General features: G+C 40.5%; 1 long non-coding RNA gene across 3 annotated transcripts in view; it reads left to right on the forward strand.

Moving 5' to 3' along the window:
• LOC311263449 overlaps positions 1-15,688 on the forward strand; it is a 115,259-nt gene that overhangs the window by 20,164 nt on the left and 79,407 nt on the right. For 2 of the 3 annotated variants that reach the window (XR_014623348.1, XR_014623350.1), the window contains one exon: positions 1,393-1,487. The exons of the other annotated variant lie outside the window; for it this stretch is intronic. This is a non-coding gene — a long non-coding RNA (uncharacterized lncRNA). The remainder of the gene's footprint in view (positions 1-1,392; positions 1,488-15,688) is intronic. 3 annotated transcript variants of the gene reach the window in all.

Below are 15,688 nucleotides of genomic sequence, written 5' to 3' on the forward strand. Positions count from 1 at the left end.
CTGTGAGTACAAAGGGCCTTGGTGGAAGTATGCGCTATACTTAGTGCCATTTTCATTATTGACCAATCTGCCAATTATTTTCATGCTAAATCAATGAATCGCTTAGTCTATAAAATAAAACAGAAATTGGAAAATGTTCATTGCAGTTTTCAGGAACCCAAAGTGACATCTTCAAAATGCTTCTTTTGTCCAAGCAACAATCCAAAACCAAAGACACTTCATTACTATCATAAAGGACAAAGAAAAGAAGCACAGTGTACCATTTAAGAAGCTGGAATCGGCAAATCCTTGACATTTTCTCTTAAAAAATGAATGAAAACGAATAATTAATTGTCATAAAACGTTGGGGATAGATTTTCTTTTTATCGATTAATCAGCTCTAGCATTTAGTCAGATGTGACAAGGATTGTTGAGCTACGGGTCCCCAGTGGAATCAAACTTTCCAAATACTATAAATGTTCACAAACTGGTCTTGTTGGAGAGTGGAAAGAAAGCAGACCATGCTGTAATCCTACTGGCTGCCATCTTGGAGACGTCTTCGTGTGAAGTTTTTGTTCACTTTTCCCATTTCTCAACTTCAGCACGGACACACGGCAAAACAAACAAACCTGAAAGCCTGCCCCGACAACTTCTCCTCTTTTATTGGCAGCTGATACATGAACAAGAGGTTGTCTTGGCTGAAAAAAAGCAACTGCTGAGGCGTTGCTGGACCTCCAGACCTTTGTGACCAATGGCGTGTCATCCCTCACTTTGTCATGTTTAACTAAAACCAATCCCCATTTAAAGCAGCATCCATCAGTGTTAGTTGAGAACAATGACAGATTGCCTTTCTGCAGCACTCAAAGCATCTGGATCCTTTCTCTACTCCCCCTCTTTTATTTATGGTAAACAGCCTGAATAACAGCTGGGCAATGGGAATTTACAAGTTAATCAATTGTTTGTTAGGAGCCACAGCGATGCCCCATACCCAACCATCTGCAAGTTATTGTTCATTTACCATGCTAATTTTCCCATAGGCTACAGCATAACTATTGATTTCTTCTTGAGAGATTTATCCACACTAAGCATTATGAAACGCTTGATATAGAAAATAACACCTACTTTGAAAATGTGGGAGTATGTAATTTCCACTGTGAGAAATAACATGTTAAGCCTTTGGCGTAACTGAAATCAGCTGGTGCTGATAAACTTGTACACTTTGTGCCAAAGCAAGCACAAAACTATAAAAGCAGTCACGCTGTGGGTCCATGCTCATTTTGTACTTCCACGGGGGGGGATGTTCTGGAAGTCATATTAAGTTTCCCACACTGATGGTGCATCTAGGTGAGCAATGTTTATCCTGGACACCGTGCTTCCTGTCAAAGCAAAGTTTGCTTTTGTCTCTCCTCCCAGGTATTTGTGCCTGTGGCAGGGTCTCAGTCTTTTGTTCCCCACCTGCTCCCCCTCTGCACCACTAGACGACCCGCATGCACCCGAGCTTCAGACAGGTCAGTCACAAGTATCTCTCAACACGCAGTCAGCAGCATGATTGGCTCTTGCACACATGTCGGCACGTTCACAGATTTTATCATGAGAAAAAGCTGGCAGAGATACTGTTTTTATTTGGCTTTGAAGAAAAGTTTGCTTTTTTTTTTTCTTAGAGAAAAAAAAAAAAGTTTAATTTTTATGCTTTGATCCTTTAAATTTGGGATGCATGATAAATAAATCATCGATAAATGATCAGCCCAATTTATTGAAATTTATATTATCATTGACTTAAAGGTGCAACGTGTAAGATTTTTTGTTGGAATGTTAACTGAAATCATCAATGTGCAGAAATAACACTTATGATTTTTTAATATCTATGTATTGTGATGCAAAGATACTGATGGTAGCATTATAACCAGCTAGCCCTCGCCCCGTCCCAGTCCAGAGCTCCTGTGCTAGCGTTGTAAATGCTCCCCTGGTCCCCGAGCTCCCAGCCTGGACTGCTAGCTGCACAGCTAACTTAGCTAACTAGCTAACAGCGGCTACAGTTCGCAGCAGTTTGCGGTTACTCTGGTGATATGCTGCCCCCTGTTTGTTTTGAGTATGATTTCGACAGGTGGCCAATTCCTACAGATTCTGATACAGTACTTGGCTGCGTGCAAGTTTGTTTACGATCCATCAATAAACATGGAGGAGGAGAAGAAGAAGAATATGGAATATAAAAACATCCATCTTTGCTCACTTCACTTTAGCCTTTCTGACCCTCACGTGTGCATAAACTACAGGTTAGGAACTTCTTTTTATATTATAAAAATGTGAAATTATAGGTTACCTGTGTCAGCCTTGAGAAGCAGGTAATTATCGGTTATCAGCTGAAAAAAATCCATATCATGCATCCATATTTTAAATGTTTTTTTTCCAAATCAAACAAAACAAGAGGCAACAATACAGACACAATAACACGAACATTAGAAAAAATCTACTTCCATTTGCTCGTGACCCTCCAACCCTCTGAAATGAGGAGTATAATTTAATGATAAGGCAGAAATTAATCATAGCAGTCAATTATCTGACAATAAGATGTTTAAAAAATACACAATACACAACAAAGCTGCAAAATCTTTGAGCATGTCGAAATTGGGAGATACTTTTCCATTAAATCCACTTTATTTGGCCGTGCTATCTTGGCAGCCTTGAACCAGTGTTAGGATAGGGCACCATTTACAACTGTGCTGTGAGCTCTGGTATTCACCTTTTCCTATTTCCCCGGCTGCAGCACAGAAACCACACGCTACTTTATTTATAATCCAACCAACCTCAGTGTGTAACTCTTGCCCCGTACTCTTGCTCGCATCACACAGTGAGGTCACTTCCCTCTGCACCTCCACCACTGCTCTTGCATTCCAACATGGCTCTAGGACAGCAGCCCAGCAAAGCTCTGTACTCCTCAAATCACAAAGAGGCCCAGATCAGAGCCGAGCTGGACGGGAGCCAGGATCCGGGCCCTCACAGCCCAGGCAGCTGGGGGCAGCCTATAATAAGTGGGAGACAATGAGAACTAGCACACCTCCCACGCTTTGCATGTGGATGTCGATCCAGAATTGAAATTAAATGGTTTCATAGGTTTTCCATAGGCCACACTCATTATGTAAATATGATAGGAAAACTAGAGACGGGTTTAGAGTGTATATGTACATTAAGGGTATATGTTTAACACAGCAGACCTCAAATTGAGAGAACATTCACAAAGGTTTATGCACATAAAGGCATGAAAAAGTAGAATTTTCTGAAATGTTAAAAAACAAAAAAAACAGTGCAGAACTATATGTTCTCTTATGACGTATGCATTTCTAGGCCAGGTAACTTCTTTATGTGTTACCTACCCTTTTAAAAGCCATATTTAATTGCACCAGACTGACTTTACTGTAAAAACTGGGCAGCTGAACTGTTTTTGTCGTTTTCCAACAGTCATCAAAAACATGTATGTACATTTTTAGTTTTTTTCACATGGGAAACTAGACATATTAAAGGCCTTCTGTTTTAATGAATAATAATGAACAGTTCACCGTGATGTAGAAGGCGGCGGTGCTTTAATGGTCCCTTGTAGCCTCTTAAGCCTGTGGTGATAAATCTCGCACAGGCTCACTCGTATAACTAAAACCCAAACCTCATTCAACTTCACATCCATCAGTATTTGGCTGAAAGCGATGACAAAGCACTTTCAATTACACCAGTAACTGACTCTGGAAACAGTTCATAGCAGGGTCCAGGCTCGAAGACCAGGGGAAAAAACACAAGGGGGGGTTGGGGGGATGGGGGGCAGAATGGCTGGTAGGGCATCCGTTTGACTCGCTCCCAAATAATAAAAAGGGTGGTGCGACTCTGTGACACAAGGGATGCCGCCAGCATCGCAGACCCAAGGACAATTCACCTATTTTGTGCGCTGTCACCCCTGTAGTCTGATTTATGGTTGGGACATCCTTCCTATGACCCGTTCGTCCATCAGCTCGGCGCTATAAGGATACTCTGGTGATTAGAGGCTGAAGTATCAAAGCGTCCTCAGTCAGGGCCCTTGTCTAGCACCAGAGGGCCTTGCGCTACTGAATGGGGAGTGTGTCAGCTGGGAGGGAGAGCGTTGCAGCAGCAGAAGAGTGCCATTCTTAACCCTGAGCACCAGAGGATAGAAGAGCTTTTTGAGAATCCATCAGCTGTAAATGCTCCGCTCTATAATGTTGCTGTTTTCTTTTCCATTTTTCATCCCAATTTGTAATTATATTACGTGGAGTGTGTGCTCTCTAAAAGTTAACATGGCGGTGTTTAATTGGAGTGATTTTACTCATAATTGCATGATCCTCTCTACCACTTTTGGCTCCCACTTTGTTTGAATAAGCAGGCTAATTTTCGGCATCCGTCCTCAAAATTAATCAGTATAGCGTACTTAATATTGAAGTTCAAAAATGAAATAATTGAGAAAGTGTAAATCCGCTTTGAATAACCGGGAGCCTCGACCGTCAACAAAAACAGCAAACCCCCGACAATGACGGCACCAGTGCGGGAAACATCTAATGCAACAGTGCATAAGTGATGATCATTTTTCTCTCTTTTAAAATGCCTTTATTACATAAATAAAAACAGAGTCTGATCCTCCAGAGTGCCTGATCTTTTAAAGCAGCTCTGACTCCAACCCCCCTGATGAAAGGCCCACACTAACATCAGGAGTCCAGAGCCTTTACTCTCTAACTTCAGGCAATTATGACACAGAGGAGATCTTTGCCTTCTGCACTCAAAAAGAAGAAGAAAAAAGGCATCCCTTTTTTCCAAGCTTAGCTGTAAAAATAAGCTTGCTCTCCTCAATTGCAGTCACCCCGTGCCCTTTGCAATAGCAGCAAGGATGTATCGGAACAAGCCATGGGGCAAAACAAATCACTTGTGATTTACAGAATTATAAAGATTTTAATAGCTGCAATGTTTCTCTCTCAGATTGGTCTTTATTTCCAGGAGTCAAAGTTTCCTGGGTGCCCCAGGCTTTTTAAAAGCAGTAATTGGCCAACAGAGAGACTTAGGATCTCCCTGAGTGATTGAGTGTATTTGTTGCTATGAACTTGAGGGTATCACTCTAAAGATCACAAGTCCAGGTTGTGAGAGCATGCAACTTATCAAGCACAATTCAGTTTGCAGCCGTGGAAGGCAGACTACTTTTCCACACAGTTTTGTTTAAAGTTTTAACCTTTCTGTGGAGCTCGGTGGTTTTTTTTCTTTCTTTTTCTCTTTTTTCTGCTGATTAGTTATGTTTCCAAATAATCCAGTGTAAACTAAGGGGCTCTGGTTTATGAACTAAAGACAGCCCTGAATTAATGCAGAATAATGGTTATGATGAGGGGCAGGGCTGTTGTTCTGGCATGTGAGGAAAACAGTTGTACACCAAGTACCTTTTTTGAGAAATTACATTGATTTTTGAAGGGAAAATCATTTTTATTTCACTCTTTGTTTCCAGTCGGCAGTGAATCAGCACACAACTTTTTTTTTTTTTTTTTTACCACAAATATATTAGATACAGTTTTATTTTAACAGTGAAAAGGTGGCAACAAAAACAGTTAGGAACTTTACAATACTGTGTACCATGAACGATAAATAAACCAACCACAATTACTACAACACAAGCCTTATTTTAGAAATGAATTAACATGCACTCACTGTTTAACAACTCTTATTTCTTCTCTTGACTGAAACCAGTTACTTGCTGCAGCTCTCTCTTAATTAAACAACCTTTCTGCACCTCTCACCTGTTTTTAGAAACTCGGGAAGTAAACAGTTCAGAAATGTCAGCATAATTAGCTCTTTTTTCACAATATAAACTCTCTACATTCTGCTGACAATTTATGAAAAATATTAAATTGATGAACTGACTTTTCTCGTTGTGCGCTAGAGTTATATAAAGATTGTATTTGCTTGTGTGTGATATTAATTAATGGGTCAATTTGATTTCCTTTGCAGTACATATTTTTCTGCGCACATCTGCAGAACAACTCTCATAATGTGGAAAGCATGTGCTTTCTAGCTGAAAAACAAGCCTGGCAGTAGCTAAGCTATATTAAGGAAATCCACCAGGGAGGCATAATCGAGTTTGACTCTCTACCGGTGGTCTCCTTGTTAGTGTTGTGAGTGTCAGAACTGACAGTGCAGGTAGCTCAAATGCCACTTAAGGTTTTAGCTTCAGTGGCTTTTGGAAAGAAATGACCGTGACCTGTGTAGCTTGAGCCCACATCCCACACCCTTTCTGCCTGACAGCTGCTCAATGGCAAGTGTCTGCCAGCATGCCGAGGGGAACGCTGCCAAGCAGCCGGAGATAGAGATGATTACCACATCCCTCTCTCCCTCTCAGCCTGCTCGCTGAAAACTGATACCTACTAACAAACTGCTGTCAACATGTTAGCGAGGCAGAGAGAGTGAGAGCAATAGGATGTGCTGAGAGAGAAAAAAGGGAGAAAAAGAGATGTGTGGGAGAGTCAACGTGAGGAGTCCAAACAAGTCAGGATTAATGACATTGAGGCAAGTTTCTTTCCGCTGTTGTCAGAGGTAACACTGTTGAAGAATGCAATCAACGCTATAAGGATAAAGCTCACCTACAGAGTGATGATCAAATGATGAATGTCAGAAAAATGTAGTCACAAGTTCACCAGTTCTCAGGCTGCTGGAGCTCATCATGCAAAATTATGTACGTCCATGTACAGTCATGGATGCAATTGTAAGAGAAAAGCTAGAAGTTTTCCTCTTCTTACTATAACAATTATAATTTGTGCACAGTGAGCGCTGCATTGTCAAGAGTTTTCCACTTTAAAGTTTTTACGTTGTTGTGCAGATATGCAAATCGCTTTGGACCTTTACTCCAGTCACTTAAAACTTAGGTTTTCCTGCTGAGGAGAGAATAAATGCAGTTGTTTCAGAGAAGAGTTATAAATGTCATTGTTTTTGAATAAATCCCCCACTGTGCCACTTTAAAGTGAAATAAAGGCAAAATCACAGCTGACATATATTTTTCTAATTGTTGCAGAGGGGGGACAGGAAGCAGCATGGAGTAGCCTGAATTATCGTCAATTAGAATATCGCTGTGCTTAATTACAAAAGATTTTGATTGTCTGATTTTCAGCAGAAGGCCTATTTTAGCTACTGTCTTTAATACACATTTGTTTTTGAAGATGGGGAATGACAATTATGATAATGCGCATCCCAGCGTGAAATATTTTTGTCAAAGACAGGAAAACAGGCGACATAATGCATGTGTAGATTCTTTGGAAAATGTTAATTAAAGACATTGTAACAATCTATTTCGTATTTTTATTGTAATTTGAAAATGAAGCTATTTTGTTCTAAAGATTGTTTTCAGGGCATGGAGTAGTGTGACAGGATACACATTGAGGATTAAAAAAAAACAAAACAAGGACTTTTTTAAATGTGTCATCTAAATCAGCCATTGTTCACTTCTGTTTCTTAATCACCCTGCCAGACTGTGGGTTAAGAATACTCACAATCAGGTATTTATTTTCCTAACATGAGGTCATAGTGGAGGTAAAAGTTTTCTGCAAATATGAAAAAATGTCAGCTAATTAAAAAAAACCATGTGATTCAGCTTCATTCTACAACCGTAGAGGTCAGTGATTTACTTCGTATTTACGTGATTCGGTTATTAAATGCCACAAATAGTAATAAAAACAACATTAGGGACGAAATAACATTGTCTACAGTAATTCACTCTGGAACTTTGTTGAGCAACAAGATAAGTATTTCTCTAAAAATCAATTTTCGAGAAGAGACAATGGAAACAAACCTAAGTGCTAGTTTGAACCAACCCCAGAAGGCTTCCAGGGAAACCACCAAGCCTAAGAAGCACTTTATTAGCCAGCAGGGGGGGGTCAGGAGGACCAGCCCTGTCATTGATTGAGGTTGGAGGATGCATCCACAGCTGCACTTTCTCTAAATTTCTAAGAGTAAATATGCACCTTTGAAGTGGGGGGTGCCTAGGAGCACTCCTCTGCACAGATTGTGTGGGTTTCTGTGGGGAGCTGTAGTTACGGGAAAGATCAATGGACAGGGCATTAGGGGGAAGAGTACACTACACTGTCCAGCCCTGCAGCCTACAACACAACTCAGCAGCTCCTAGATGGCCAGTAATATTGAGCTCAAGGCAGTTTAATTCTCCACGCTGTTTTTTTTTTCAGACTGATAAATTTCAACCTTTTCCGGCTGCAAAAATGTGTTGGAGAAAAAGATGAAATATACTGTGAACTTTATGTACAACTGGAGTTTGGTTGGTATCGCTCTGCTGCCGCTCTTTTTCTTGACACACATCAACTTCTTGTTCTAGTTGTGATCTTGAGGAAAATATTAACAGGTTTCGAGAATAAATACATTTTAAAAATGGTGTCTGGCTTTGAACGCTAATGTAGCTCATTCTTGTGCGGCTCCTTTATGTATCGGTGGACTTTTTCGTCTAAAATTTTAACTAGCGATAAGCATGTGCAACAATTTGAAGATGACCACGGTTCATGTAAATTTTCAAGCTTTTTAAAAAATAATCAGATAATATTTTTGACTGGAATACCCCCCATCTGCATAATTACTGACTGGAAAACTCCTCCGTCCACTTCGTGAAAGCATGGAAAAACCCATATCCTGCTCATTGTGTGGCTGGATATGTGTACTTGTGGCAGGCTTTAAGTGCATTATGCTTGTGCTGAACACACAGCTTCCATAATGTGGTTTGTAAAGACTATGGAAAAGCCTTTTGGGATAGCCACATATCCAGATGAGGCTAATCTGCTCATGGTTGGTACAGAGTGATAAGTGTGCAAAGATATTTAAGCCTTTTCTCCTCTGCTTACGCCTCCCTCGTAATATCTGTCCCGAACTCAGCGTTTATTAGATTTAAATATGAAGCAAACACAGCACTGAAAAAACTTTCAAATTTGGAGAAAAGATAATACTAATTACATACTGAAGACATCATTTAAATGAGTCTGAATTAATTTCATCCAGTACATTAAATGCTGTTTCGTCCCCGTGACGAGGACGAGAGGACAACATGTATCATCTCCGCAGAGTGTCAGGGTGTAGCGCCTCCGCGCTCCCAGGTGTCGCCAGGGTTTGGCTCCACCAGGCTCGGGAGATGCAGCCAGAGAGAGTTAGCATTTACAACCCCTGTCACACTCCACAAAACACTGTGTCACTCAAACACAGCCTGTGTGGCAGCTCTGGCATTAATGGAGACGTTGACATCTTCCGACAGAGTGTTTATCTAATACTAATGCTAAGCAACTAGAGCCAGTCGCCCCCACACGGAGCCATCGAACCCCGCCGCAGACCTCGGTGTCTGGCAATCACACTAGTTTTCCCATTCATCCCTCAAGACTTATAGAATTCATAACAATGGCTTTGCTGCTGCTCCATGTCATGACTGTTTTTTTTTTTTTTATCATTCAGCCGGATATTTCTCACCACCATCCAACAGACCCGAGCTTCACAGGTGCTTCAGACAAAGTTGAGTGAATTTATGACATACTGCAGGAAGTGTCACCTGTGTATACTGGCATGACTCTTCAGCTCAGGGCCTCCAACTAAAGGTTGTTTACATATTTCTGCTGCAGTGTTATTCTTTGACATTTTTTTTCTCCCCTCACACAAACTGGTCCTTAGAAGGGGAGATTCAAGCTTCTGTTGAGGAAATAGATATAGAGTCTGCATCGATATTTCAACGCTTTTTAATAGCGTCTTTAAATGGTATATTTTTCCTCGTACGTAAATATTCCCTTACGATATTATCTATAAATTCTTTAAAAGATAAGTTGTCGAGAACCATCCGAACACTGGTTGTTTTGAGACTCAACATTCTGTGCATTATACAATACACAAAAGGCCACAAAAAATTCCTATATATTACTATATGTATCAGAGACTGATGATGGGTTCATGAAGTGTATGGAGCTATCTTTAGAGGATTGATTTCCCATACTGCCACGCAGTTGGCTGCATTTATATTCCATGCCTGTGGCTCTGTGACCCCTGGTTCTCCTTTGATGTGGCAGGCAGAAGCACAAACCAGGATGAGGCAGAGAGAGAGAAGGCTGAGGGATAGCAAAAGGTGAAACAGTCTACAATGGGAGGGGGGGCGGGGGGGTGGTGGGGGGGATAGAGATTTTTCTTGTGGTGCAGGTTTCTAGGAGGGATGAGAGGACGGGATGAGGGAGCGTAAAAAAGACCGGTATGAGTTTGCGGGGAGCAGGAGCGAACCAATGAAGCCATCATCTGACAGATCTGTGAGAGTTTGCACCGAGGGCGGGTTGGTGGTGGGTGGGCAGAAAGGAAGCCGGGCCCAGGGAAAGGGATCGGGTGATGGTGGGGGGTTGGGAGAGGGCATGACGGTGGCGCGAGCTGATAGAGACGTCAGCGCCGCTTCAGTAATCTCACGACGGCTGGCCGCAGCGAGGGGCCATCGAGGGGCCCACGAGAGCACAGGCATGATAGAGCAGACCACCCCGACAACACTAGCAGGGGACCAGGCAGTATGGACAAATCAAAGCGGGAAGAAGTAATTTTTGAGAAATTACAGAAATCTCCATGGAAATTAGCATGAAACACTTTCTAATCTCTTGCTTTTCACCGTGGACGATAGGGGTCAGTGCTTCAAGTTCTCCAGCCCTTGCTTTCTCTTTCTCTCTCGCCCCATCCCTAATTTCATTATTCCCTCTTGATTTTTTTTTTTTTTCCTCGTCTCCCTCCTGCTTTTTATGTATACTCATTTTACAGCCTGACACTCCTAAAATAGCCCCTCCCTCCGCTCATATTCTTCAACCATTCATTTGCTTGAACCCTTTTTCATTGACCACAATTAAACGTTCAGATTTCAAAGGCAAATCAAGGGAGAGCCAAGCCATGCCCTCGGAGTGACACGGGATCAAGCTGTTGGGTGCTTTGGAGCCTCAGATGGGGTGAATCCCCCAAGATTTGTCCTCTGCACCCTTCCTTTCGTTCTCGTGGTGTCTGTCAGAGCTCAGAGCCCTGTTCAAATGAATGGGAGGAGTGAGGCACCTCTAGTCGTGACCACGCCGTTATTGGTAATCAACAGCATTTACGGCAATACAATGAGAGACCGAAGCCATATTCTTCTCTCATCACAATTGCTTTTTAACAATACGGGACAAAACACATACCAGAATTTTTAATTCTTCTGCAGTTTGCTCGGGTCTTTTTTCATACTTTTGTTTTATTAGTTTGGATTTGTAATATACTATAGCTTATAGAAACCAAAGTTGTATTTTTTTTTTTCCCCATTTTGCATCCATGGCAACACAGAGAGTGTTGTCCTCTTTCATGATTGTGGTCATATCATCAAACATTGTACTAAATAGAGCCGCTCCTGCCTCACTGAAGAGCGAGACTTTATTATGTTTTTGTGCTACATGTAAATTGTTCCTCCCTGCGTGTTCTTTTCAAGGCCGGACGGAATATTAAACTTATTCTGGTTAAATAAAAAAGGGGAACGTCACATTTTGACAGAAAATAAAACACCTCAGCCTGAATAGTGTAACATACCATACTCAACTATAAATACATGAGCTTGTGCTATTTGTCAAATACTCTATAAAAGAGTAATTATTTTTTTTTTCTGATTAATAATTAAGTGTTTTGCCATCGCAGACAGCAGAGAGAATGAGTTGCCAGAAAATTCAATCGGGGCACATTCAAAAGAGACCAGGGTCTCTTAAAGCCTCAGTGCAGACAAGAGCCAATGAAAAAAAAATTAAATTGGGTCATCTTTCTGTGCTGTTTGCATTCAGTCGCTGCGGTGTCAGTTCATGTGAAGTTTACTAAACTGGCTCAATAATTTCATCAAGGTCTTCAAGTTTTCATCCGGGTTTTTGTTTTAATTCATGGTTGTATTCAGAAAAATATAATTCAGCTTCTCTTGTCGTGATTTCCCTGAATGTACGATGTCAAATCACTTTGACACGTCTCTGCCTTATTAAATAAGAGATGCACACGAACTCACTAACAGTGGACGAGTTGGAAATAATGGGCATTAGGTCTGTCTAAAATAGTGGCATTTGATTAGCATTACATTGTATGCTGATTCATGGGGAATGGCTATAGAGTAACGCTGGTGGGGACTTAATTAGAGTGCTTGCAGACTTGGCACATTGCAGTGACAAGCAGTGGAAATGTGTGTAAGATATAGAAACCTTTATAACCCCTAGTTAAACCTTCTCTTCCGTTCTAACAGTTTGCCCTCTAATTAAGCTGCAGAGTTGGATTGTGTAGTTTTTTCTTTTGTTTTTTTTAAACCGTTCACATACAGTTTTTGCTAATTGCAACCGTGGAAAATGACAGCATTGTCCAAAATCAAAATCTATGGTATTGTCATACAACAAGAAAAAGACGTCTCAGAATCGACCAACTATAAATGCACGGAAAAGTTGCACATTTTGTGGATGGACGTTAAAGGTTAGAAACATGTAAAACTCTAGATTTTGTCTTTATAATTGAGATTCAGAATTTTTTTTTTTAAATAATATTTTAGATGATATTTTTTTATACATGTCTTATCCATTGTGGTTTATTTTAATATTAAAAAAACAAATTGAATATGGTCTAATTTCTGTGACACAAGGTCAGTGTGTTCTGAAAGAATATAACAAGCATACACAGATATAAAGCTCGAGACCTCATTTAACCTAGATGGTACAAACATTTGGCAGGGCCTGAGTGTACCTGCTCCTAGTTGCGGTTCTGCCAGTAATAGATAGATGGCACTGCATCCAAGGTAGAGCAAAGGGCCAGAGACTTCTCCCCACCATCTTTCAGGGTCTTACTCTCATTATCCATCCGAAAATTAACCTGTCAATTTATCAATCAACACCATCTCGAGTTTTCTGCCTCCTGTTTGGCGACTAGCATTGCAACGACGCCGACGCGCAGATAACCAGGAGGTATGTGTTTGTTAGTGTGGTGAATGAGTGCATTATCACTTAAATGACTGCTATGAATCACAATTGCTGCCAGTCGCTTGATAAGAGGTAAATACACAAGCAATTTGATTTTTTTAAAGTATATATCTGTTTATGTATTCTTTTATGTGCTGAGAAAATAAGGTCAGGGCCAGGCGGGCAGGGTTTCGGCTTTGTTGCACACCGTCTTCTTTAAAAGTCCCATACAGGGTAGGGCCAGGACGCATTGTCAGGACTGAATTCACCAGTTTAGCCCCATCGCCACCACACTGAAAAGGAAGACTTTGAGACTCAGTGATGAGTTGCATTTAATTTAAAAAATACACACAGTTTGATAAAGTTTAATTCCTTCATACCCACAAGAACGACTTGAAGAATTATAAAGAAATACGAAATTAAAATTGAAACAAAATCCATAATAATGTTAAAAACAGTATGGTAATAATAATAGTGATATTAATAATAATGGTAATTATAATAATAATAATGATGAAAGCTTCCACAAAATTCATATACAATAAGTGAGTAATTACAACAGAAGGTGATTTTTTTACGGCCACTTTGATCTTTCATTTATTATCCGAATAACATGTTACATGTTTTTTTTTTAATATTCTGAATGTTCAATCCATATTTTATTAGTAATACAAAAAAACATTATTTACTTCTTGGTAATTTCAAGAAACAATGCAGAATTGCAAGTGTAAATATCAATATTATAGCTTAAAAGTGTTTCAAGGACATTGCACACATTGTCTAATTCTTCTCTATTGACTTTGGAGTTAATGTTACATCTGCTCTTAGAAATATCTAAAAGAGAGGCGGATTGAAATATGTGTTTGCATGCTCAGCATGCTACAGAGTTATAATAAGCACTGGGACATGTCTTTATCTCTAAATGGGTTCTAATGTGATAAGCTAAACTAGACCCTCAAAAATCCCCACCAAGTGCAACCACGGGTGGGGGACCTCAATTGCTTCAGTTCATTCTTCTTTTTTTCTCCCCGGTTTTCTCTTCTTCTCTGTTCAGGTTATTAGCCGCTACATGGCCGGATCGCCCGAAAATGGATGGACGCGAACAGAACCAGATAGGGGTTGTGAATAGCGGGTGGGACTTTTTCTTTTTCCAATTGTTGTTATTTGCAAATGGCCTTATTGTGTAGAGGTGTTGGAGAGGAGGGGGCGCTAGTGAGGAAAAATGGCGGAGAATATTTTAAAATGCTGACAAAAAGACGAGAGAAAAAGGGACACAACATCTGGTAATTTGTTTCAGCAAGCTTAGCCTAATGATGTAAGCAGATTACTTTCCAACAGAGTAGGACAGGGGCATAGGGGCCTTTTTTCTTTCTCTTTTTTTTTTCTTTATGTGCCCCCTCATGGCATTAAAGAGCGAGACAGGAGCCACTGCCGTATAGTTCATATTGGTGACTCTGTGAATGCACTTCCAAGCCATTTGATAGTTCACATACTCAAGAGGTGGATTTTGATCAGATCAGAAAATTTCTCGGTGCACAGTGGGGGCTTGGGGCTTGCTTTGCAGGTTATTTTAACGCCTTAAAAGGGGAAACCTCCCTGACTCTGTGAGGTGGGATGTAAGCCACTCGATGCTGTGGGTGCCCCTGGCCCGATTTGCTCCCTCTCCTCGGAGAGCAGAGATCAGTAGTATGCCCAGATTGAAAGGGAGGGCAGGAACCCGGCGTGATGAAGGACACTGGCTCCCTGTCAATGTGTGGAGGAGACTGGAGGATGAAACACACCATTAAGACCAATTTAGAGTGTTGCTCTAAATTTCAGCAGGACTGATCGATCCTGACAGGAGGGCATCGTACCGCCTGCCAGATCACTTAAACCACTGCCCCTTGTCTCGCGTTGCTTAATGTCATGTCATTGGCTATCATTCCCAATCGAACATTGAGCTGCTGGATTTCGTTTCAATTACTACTTGTAGGATTACCTTTTATTTTTACACATCAGTAATCAATGAGGATTTTGATAATAATGTCATAATGCAATCTCAGTATTGCATTCTGTCCTTTTTTTTTTTTTTTTTCCACTATTCTTAATCCAAAGTGAAATCCTCTGAGACTAGCTGTCCTGTTGGTTTATTGATTTTTTTTTCCCTTGCTCTGTGAACATTGGACAGAAACTTGAGAAGCAAGGTACAGAAAAGAGACTATACCTTACTCGAGGGCTTAACCATCAGACAGGTGATTTACATGATAATAACAACAACGGGTAACAATGCAATGTATTTATAGAGCTCTTTTTGTACATAAACGCAGCTCAAAGTGCCTCACAGGATAAAACAAGACAAGTATCCCCAAATCTGACAAAATAATTAAATAAAAAAGCTCAACCAATTTATAAGAGCTAAACCAACAAAGGAGGAAAAAACTTTATTGAGATTAGCGATAAAACATATTAGACAGCATAAATAACAAAGTGAGATAAGAGTAAAAAAAGTCTTTATTTATCAGAATTAATTCCCATCACAGTCGTAATAAGTTATATCATATGCACATATTTAAAAGAACACGTCCTGCTGTATATAAATAGACATGTTGTGATATGCATAGTCCTAGCATACACTGTGTGTTATTACTGCAGTGTTTCTGTTTGCCGCCGCTGACATTTTATATGCCATCTATTTATTAGTTGGGATGTTCATTGAGGCAGCTCAGGTTAAGTATCTTGCTCAGTGTCTGACTGGAGATATTGAACCT

The sequence above is a fragment of the Pagrus pagrus genome (genome assembly GCF_965226575.1).
Source record: "Pagrus pagrus genome assembly, chromosome: 10".
Lineage (NCBI taxonomy): Eukaryota > Metazoa > Chordata > Actinopteri > Spariformes > Sparidae > Pagrus > Pagrus pagrus.